The sequence below is a fragment of the Aethalodelphis obliquidens genome, unplaced genomic scaffold (genome assembly GCF_003676395.1).
Source record: "Aethalodelphis obliquidens isolate GAN/ISIS:26980383/991018 unplaced genomic scaffold, ASM367639v1 scaffold860, whole genome shotgun sequence".
Classification (NCBI taxonomy): domain Eukaryota; kingdom Metazoa; phylum Chordata; class Mammalia; order Artiodactyla; family Delphinidae; genus Aethalodelphis; species Aethalodelphis obliquidens.
Genome location: NW_020838771.1, coordinates 999 through 9,345, shown reverse-complemented (window position 1 = coordinate 9,345; position 8,347 = coordinate 999). Strand labels below are relative to the sequence as shown.

The window sequence follows — 8,347 nt, the reverse complement described above, 5'->3', positions numbered from 1 at the left end:
GGTTAAATTCTCTTACTGTTGGCTAATATAATTTTAGAAGGTGACAAAGCACCGTGAAAACTCAAGTGAAATAGAGAAATCAATTCAGGAGACACCCAGAGCTGTCCAGTCTAAAGTGGTTCGTGTAAGTATTCCGGCGAACATCTGCTGAACCCACCTGGTGCTTCATTAAAGAGTACCTTCGGGCATATTCCCTGTTTTTAAACTAAGCCCTAAACTTCTAGTCCTAGACAATACTATTTCTCTCCACTCTCAAAGATACCTCTTTTAGATTCATTCTCCCAGTACTCTTTAAATTAAAAAAAAATTTTTTTTTTCGGTCCGCGGCCTCTCACTGTTGTGGCCTCTCCCATTGCGGAGCACAGGCTCCAGACGTGCAGGCTCAGCGGCCATGGCTCATGGGCCCAGCCGCTCTGCGGCATGTGGGATCCTCCCGGACCAGGGCACAAACTCGTGTCACCTGCATCGGCAGGCGGACTCTCAACCACTGCGCCACCACGGAAGCCCCTAAATATACATTTTTTAAAGCTTTAAAGTAAAATTAAGGAAGTGCTGGGCAGAGATGTGTAAGCTAAATACGAAATGAAAGAAATCTGAGGTCTTGATCTTATTTTCGAACAGGATTGTATTCAAAGCAAAAAATTATTAAGTGAGACTACAGAGGGTGTTTTATGTTACTAAGAAAATTATAATCCACAATTAAGATATAACTCTCCTTAAAGGTCATACAGAAAAAAGTATCAAAATATAAAAAGCAAAAACTATAAGAATACAAGTAAAATGGGCAAAAACTCATTGCTAATAGGAATCTTTGAGTGATTTCTTCTAGTCCATAACATATCAAGAAGTCAAAAAATAAGTGTCAATACAAAATACCTAAATAACAAAACTACTAAGGAAAACTTCATGGAGATATAGCAAATCCTATTCCAAGAACACAGAGAATGTACCTTCTTTTCAAATGTTTGGAACTGTCCAAAAGTTTACAACGTACAATACAGAAAGCCTCAATAAAGTGCAGAATGGTAGAAATGGCAAAAACTTGTCTGGTCACAAGATTTAAAAACTATGAAAGATAAAACTATTAGAAAAAACCCTACACACCACTGACAGGAAAACAAAAAAAAGAAGAGGGGGGAGAGTCCTTGAAGAGGATCTTATCCTGGAGGAGAATGTTGGACAGAGTTCTCACCTCCGTGTCCTGGACCTGGCTGTCTAGTGCTCGTTCCCTTCACCCACTGCCTATAGGACGGTCCCTGCCTCGTGCTGGTTGGCAGCCAAACCATCAGGAGTTACGGTGTCTTGATCTTTGGAGTCGATGCTACTCAGCAAGCCCCTGCCTGGGCCCTGCCTGCTTTGTCTACCACAGAGCCTCCAGAGCACAGGTGACACACCATCCCAGCCCTGACGGAGAGGGCACCCTGAGATCTTGGGCCCTCAGAGGTCACCCTGACCTGGCAGCGTGGTGAGGAGGACCAGACCCAGGCCATGGAGCCTGTAGAGACCAGGCCTTCAGAGGACAGAACGTTCCAGAAGTGGGCGGTCCTGGTGTTGCCTTCTGGAGACGAGCAGAGACACATGTGCCACGTGCAGCACCAGGGCCTGCCTGAACCCCTCTTCCTGAGGTCCGGTGTGGAGGGATCTGAGGGGGAACCTTCTTCTCAGGGAAGTAGGAGCCCTTCTGGGGACTTTCAGCAGGGTCAGGGCTCAGGTGTGAGGTCAGGGCCCCTCCCTCTCCTTTCCTCCTCAAAGCCGTCTTCCCAGCCCAACATCCCCGTCAAGGGAGCATTTGCTGGCCAGGTTCTCCTTGCAGCTGCTGTCAGTGGGGTTGTGTTTGCAGGAGTTTAGATGGGTCGAACTTTGCCTGCAACAACTGTGCTCTAGAACAACAAGAGCTCAGCTTAGGAAGGGATTCTGGGTTTCATGGTTCTGACCCAAGGGTCTCTTGCCTCAGGGCTTGAAATGCAGTTCCTGTGCTCGTGACTTCTGCAGCCAACGTGCAGACATCCTGTTGCGCAGCAAAGCCTGGAGGGACCCTGGCTGGTGGGAGGCCAGCTGAGGAAGTGCAGGTGAGCTGGGAGTCTGGGGACCTGCTGGATCCCCTGAGCGCCAGTTCCAGGTCCAGCCAGTGTACGTGGCTGCCTTTGGACTCCTGGACCTTGATCTAAGTTCAGCTCCCCTTCTCCTCTGTGAGGGTTCCAGGAGCAGGGCCACATGAGGCCCAGAAAGTACCACATTGCCTGGGGAATGGGTGTATTTCTAGTGGGACAAAAATTCTCAGGTTGGTCTCCAGCAGGATCCTAAATGTTTTTACAAAGATGAAGTAGTATTAAGCCCAGTCCTACAATGAACTGGCAAATCTGAAGGGAGAGTGTAACCTGCATGTGTGGATGTCTGTGTATATGTGTGTGGGTGAGTGTACACAAGCATGTGTGGGCCTTTGTATGTGTATGTGTGTTTTTGTGGTGTGCGGGTGTGCATTGCTCTGATGCGTCTTCATCCTGGCCCCCACCCTGTCCTTCTCCAGGTGCCCCTCCCACCTCAGGGGATATAAGAGACAGGACAGCTCTCCATCTGCACATGAGTAAGAAGAGGCTGAGGTGATGAGTGTTGGGGAGAAGTGGTCCTCATCCTCTCGGAAGAAAGAAACAGGAGCTGCATGCGTGGACTCTCTTCCTTCCCAGGATTTTGCCTTAATAAATGTGTCAGATACCATTTTAAGGGACTTACATGAAGCAAATCATTTAAATCTCATCAGAGTCCTCTGAGATAGGGACAGCTATCAACCCCATTTTACAGACAAGGAAACTGAGGCCTCAGAGAGCTTGGCTGGCTCTCAGTTGGCTGAGCCATGACTCTAAGGAAGCGGTCTGACCGCTGTGCCCAGGTCTGTACTCACTCTGCTGTGTTGACTCCCATACACTGTTCACCAGCCTCACTAAGGGTCACCTCCTCTGGGGCCTCTGACAGCTTCCCTGTCCACTCTGGGCTCTGAGACTGGCTGGGAGTCTATTGCGTTTCTCACACTCCCTATAGGTGTGTCCATGGGGTCTGAAGTGACAGGAGAGTTGGTTCTCCATTGGCTGCTGGAGTGTGTTTGCCGGAGGTGGGGGGAAGTGAGGGTCACATCTGGGCTGGAGGGCCTCAGTGGTGTTTGCATCTGGGTGTGAGCTGGGCTTTCCAGATGCTGAAGGGTGACGACCAGCAGGGTCCATGCAGAGTTTACTCATCACTGTGTTATTTCACAGCCTGAAACCACGGCCCCTCGTGGGCCTGAGAGTCACAGGGGTGCTCACGCATCTCCTTCCCATCCCTGCTGCCCCGACTGCTCTTCTGCCAGCTGACTTCCTGGGAACATCTGCTGTCCAAGGTGACACATGAGGAGGGGTCTGGCCACAGCCCTGCTCACCAGCACTTCCTCCCACCCTGCCTGCTGCTCCCTTCTGGGGCCTCCTGGATGAACTGAGAGGACAGCAACTAGGATAGACAGAGAAGCTGACATTACGCTGGTAAAGAGAAAGCAGAATGTCTGTCACCAAGGGAAGGAAAGCGTTGCCTTAGGGAAGAAGACTGAGTAGTTTCTTGTGGGCTGTTACACTGGCAGCCTCAGACTTCTGCTGCATGTCGACAGGAGGCTGACCTTAATTTCCTGCCATGTAGGACTTGCCAACGCGGCTGCTTCCTTCCTCAGAGCTTGCAAGCAGTGAAGACAGTAGAAAGTCAGCCAGCAAGATGGGGTCTTGCTCTTCTATGATCTAATCTCAGGAGTGACATCCCCGTTGTCATATTCTATTGGTCAGAAGCAAGTCACAGGTCCCACCCACACTCAGGGGCGGAGAGCCACAAGGTGTGAACCCCAGGAGGCAGGGATCCTTGGGTAGCATCTCAGAGTCTGTCTGCACTGGGACATTCCAGGTCAGAGAAGCAGGAGCACGAGGTAGTGAGGACTCTGCCCTGGCCGTGTTCACACACGGATTGCACAGTCACTGAACAGTCATTGTCACTGTGGGTCCGCCGCAGGCAGGATGATCTGCAGAACTGACTTGTGTTTATCTGGGCACCGACCTGGATACAAGAATCAATGCTTTCATCGGAAAGGTTTCTCTCCAGGTCTGTGGGATTTGAGAGGGTCTGCTCTGAATATTTGCCCCCTTACTTTTCAAACCTAGACCTCTAGGAAAGTGCTGTCACTAAAGTCACCCACATTTTCTTCCCTGTGTCATCCTGCCAGCAAACCCTGGGCTCCCACTATTCCTCACATCTTACTTTCATACAGGATCCCAGGGTCACTCCTTGTGATTCTAGTTTGTTGGTTTCCTCCCCTTCATCCAGATTATTTCTTAGCGATTTTCTCTCATGTTGATTACTCAGTTTCATTAAGAAAGTGTGTTCTCTAACTAACCCTTTCCACTAATTTTTGGACCAAATGGGCCAAGGTCGTCTCTCCATTCCTCAGCTCACGTCCCACACAGGGACAGGATAAGAGTGGGGCTCCTGGGAAGTCATGGACTGGCACAGACCCTCATCGGGGTGAGACATTTAGGTCACCAAGGCATAGACCTTAGCTTTCTTTATGTCCCCGGCAGGGAGCACCACACCCGGCACACAGCATGCTCTCAATCAGCTCCCTCCCTCCTGGAAGCTGTTTCCCCAACAACTAGTTATAGACTATGTTGCATTTGCCAGGTCATTTCACTCCATCGTGAGTTCCTTGATGTGTCACTCACTGAGGCCCAGCACAGGGCCTGACATCTAGTAAACCGCCTAGTAAATGATTACTAAATGAGTGTGGGGTTTTCTTTGGTCATTCAACATTTATTTCAACTTACTAATACATGCATAAAGTTAAAAAAAATCATAGGACATAGAAGACATACAGTGAAATGTAAATTTCCTCCTCCATCCCATCCAAAACCCTTCCAAATTCCCTCCCTGGACATAGTATCTTTTACCAGTTTCGACAGCGTTATAGAGAGCGATTTCATTTTATCAGGTGGTATTTATCACATATTCTATCTGCAATTTTGTTATCAGTTAGCAATATATTGTAAGATTATTCTATTTTTAAACTACAAATCTGGTTCAGCTTAAGATATTGATAATAACAGTTCTCCACTGCTGATTAAAAAAAATTTAAGTATAGGGCTTCCCCGGTGGCGCAGTGGTTGAGAGTCCGCCTGCCGATGCAGGGGACACGGGTTCGTGCCCCGGTTTGGGAAGATCCCACATGCCGTGGAGCGGCTGGGCCCGTGAGCCATGGCCGCTGGGCCTGCGTGTCCGGAGCCTGTGCTCCGCAATGGGAGAGGCCACAACAGTGAGAGGCCCGCGTACCGCAAAAAAAAAAAAAAAAATTAAGTATAGAAAAAATCATCTCTCTTCCATAGTAATAGAGTTCTTTTTCTGGACAAAGTCACCTAGAATAAAAACACATTCGGGACTTCCCTCGTGGCGCAGTGGTTTAGAATCTGCCTGTCAATGCAAGGGACACGGGTTCGATCCCTGGTCGGCGAAGATCCCACATGCCGCAGAGCAAATAAGCCCGTGCGCCACAACTACTGAAGCCTGTGCGCCTAGAGCCTGTTCTCGCAACAAAAGAAGACACTGCAATGAGAAGCCCCTGCAATGCAGCTAAGCGGAACTAGAGAAAGCCCACAACGAAGACTCAATGCAGCCTAAATTAATTAATTAATTAAAGTAAAAAAAAAAATACCATTCAATCTCCACTACTTGTATCCTTTTTTTTTTTTTTTTTTTTTTTTTAACTTGTATCCTTTTGATTAAGTTCTGGCCAATATGATGAAGCAGATGTGAACTTTATAATTTTGATCTTAAAGGGAAGAAACCTTTTTTCCTTCCCTGCTTTCCCTGGTTGCTCATGGACCATGAACATGGTCTTAGGTACCTTGGGTCATGCCAACAATGGCATCATCCCAGGGACAGCAGAGAAGGAAGGTCAAGGAGACCTGGACGCTGGACATCCTCGTGGTGCAGAGCCACCCTAGCAGCCCTGGAACTGCCTGCCTCACTGGCATGGGAGCCACACACAAGCTTCCATCCTGTGAGACCACTGTTATTTGGTTTCTGCTGCAAATACTGAATACATATCGGGAGAAAAGGTTTCCCAGGAGTGTGGGGCTGTGGTGGTCTGTTCTAAGATGAGCAGAGGTATATTTACAGTGTCACCACTTGGGCTCCTGGGACATTATTGTAAATGGAGAAAGGGAGAGCTGGGCCAGGGCTGGGGGCACAGCACAGGGAGACTGTTACCCTCCTCATCTTTCTAGCCATGGGGTCTGATAGGGGAGCGTTTGGGTCACCAGGTGTTAGAGATTTGGGAGCCTTCGTTTCTTCACGTCCCTTCTTGTCCTTTTCACAGACAGTTCTCTTGACATTCCAGCCAGGATGAGAATCCCTGCCTGTGGTCTTTTCCTCCTCCTCCTCCTGTCTGATGGCAGTGATGTGGAGGCTGACATCTAGAGGAGAAACTCCTCAGGTAGGGAGAGAATGTAGCATCAGTTGTCATTGGGTTCCATCGGGAATCTCTGCTTCCCCAGCCAGGCCTGGACAGCCAGCCCTGAGACAGCGGACCCCGGGTCCCTCATATCTTTTTCCCTGGTGATCCCCAAATATACATTCATCACTTCCCCTATTCCATTTGTTACCAATGAGTCACTAGGTCCAGCTTATGTTCCAAAAGTATTAGACAGGGGCATAGATACCAGAGGAGGGAGCATCGGGGACCAACTTAGAGTCTGCCGACCACAGGGTGACTTTGGGACCATCCGACTACATGGCCTGTCACACGGCTGAGGGTAGCAATGCAGAGACCAGAATAAATAAGGAGTTCAAGTCAGAGGTTTTGGGGCTCACTTCACAGGAATCCAGATCAAAATTATATTCCCCAAAAACTGGCCCAATCTTCCAGGTAATTGGGGATTTTTAAAAAAGAGAACTTTGTAGGTAGAAACATAAACGTAGGAAATGAAAAGCCAGGTAGCAGCGCTGAGAGTTAGCGCTGTCTCACTGTCATTGACAACGATCCTTCCTGTTTCTGCAAGAACCACAGTGGTGAGTTAACTGGTACGTGATGTGACCACCACCCCTGCATCCTTTAAGTCTGTGAGGATGACGTTAACTTCCTTCATTGTCCCAAGACACGATATTGTCTTTAATGTTCTGTCGTGGCTGAGCTTGGGAGGCTTTTTCAGGGGATTCCACTAAGCCTTTCTTAGTAAAAGCTTTTACTTCACAGATTAAAAAAAAACAATATGAGGGACTTCCCTGGTGGTGCAGTGGTTGAGAGTCCGCCTGCCGATGCAGGGGACATGGGTTCGTGCCCCAGTCCCGGAGGATCCCACGTGCCGCGGAGCGGCTGGGCCCGTGAGCCGTGGCTGCTGGGCCTGCGCGTCTGGAGCCTGTGCTCCGCAACGAGAGAGGCAACAGCGGTGAGAGGCCCGCGTACCGCAAAACAAACAAACAAACAAACAAAAATACAACAATATGAGCTCTCTGGGTGACATTTCCAATTACAGCTCATAAGCTTGAGAAAACCAAAGGTAAGATTTTTCCAGATTTGGATGATGCCCTAAGGATAAAAACAACTTTTCCCTCTGGGTTATTACCCACGTTTATATTTTGGCCTAAACAGTTATTCTGTTGATACTGTACCTATGGAAGCTTTTTATACTTTATTATTTGTTTCACTGGAAGAGGCAGCCTTAAAACAAGTTCTGTCGCGGTACTGTGAATGGAGTCTCCATGACCTATTTTTTCACTCCTGCTATTTATCTGGCACCATGGTAGGTGCGAGAATACGAGTCCACCCAAAGCAATGATTCTTTATCACTTGTGTGAGCCAGTGCTGGTTTGTGAAATGCTTGCTCTCAGCTCACAATAAGAAACACACAGACATTGAAAGTGAGTGTAAGCAAGTAAACTTCTACCTTTATCTTGTCCCAGACTGGTAATTGCCAAGAAAAAGATGAGCATGTATGTATATCATGTCATTGGATCTGCTAAGACAGTTGGATCATTAGTTCCTCATGCACCAGAGATTGAGTAACTTGGTGTCTAAACTAGTACTGATACTTTTTAAAGACTTTTGTGGGGATCACATGTAAACTGATAAGTGATATGGATACTTTCCCCAGAAAGATGTGCATGTACAAAGAAATATGAAACAGTATAAAATGTCAGTGTTTATGTATGGATCCCATGAAGACTTATAGATCTTGTTTTTTGAAGCTTAGAAAGAGACAAAGGTAGGGAGAGGACATTTTGAGTAATCATTTCATTATTGAAAAATGCACTCTGCTTATCTGAGTATAAACTGGAGTAGACAGAAGCT

The 8,347-nt window shown here is 47.8% G+C and overlaps 1 pseudogene; it reads left to right on the top strand.

Moving 5' to 3' along the window:
• Positions 1-505: 505 nt before the first annotated feature.
• LOC113616911 (patr class I histocompatibility antigen, alpha chain E pseudogene) lies at positions 506-5,169 on the top strand (annotated as a pseudogene).
• The last annotated feature ends 3,178 nt before the right edge of the window (positions 5,170-8,347 follow it).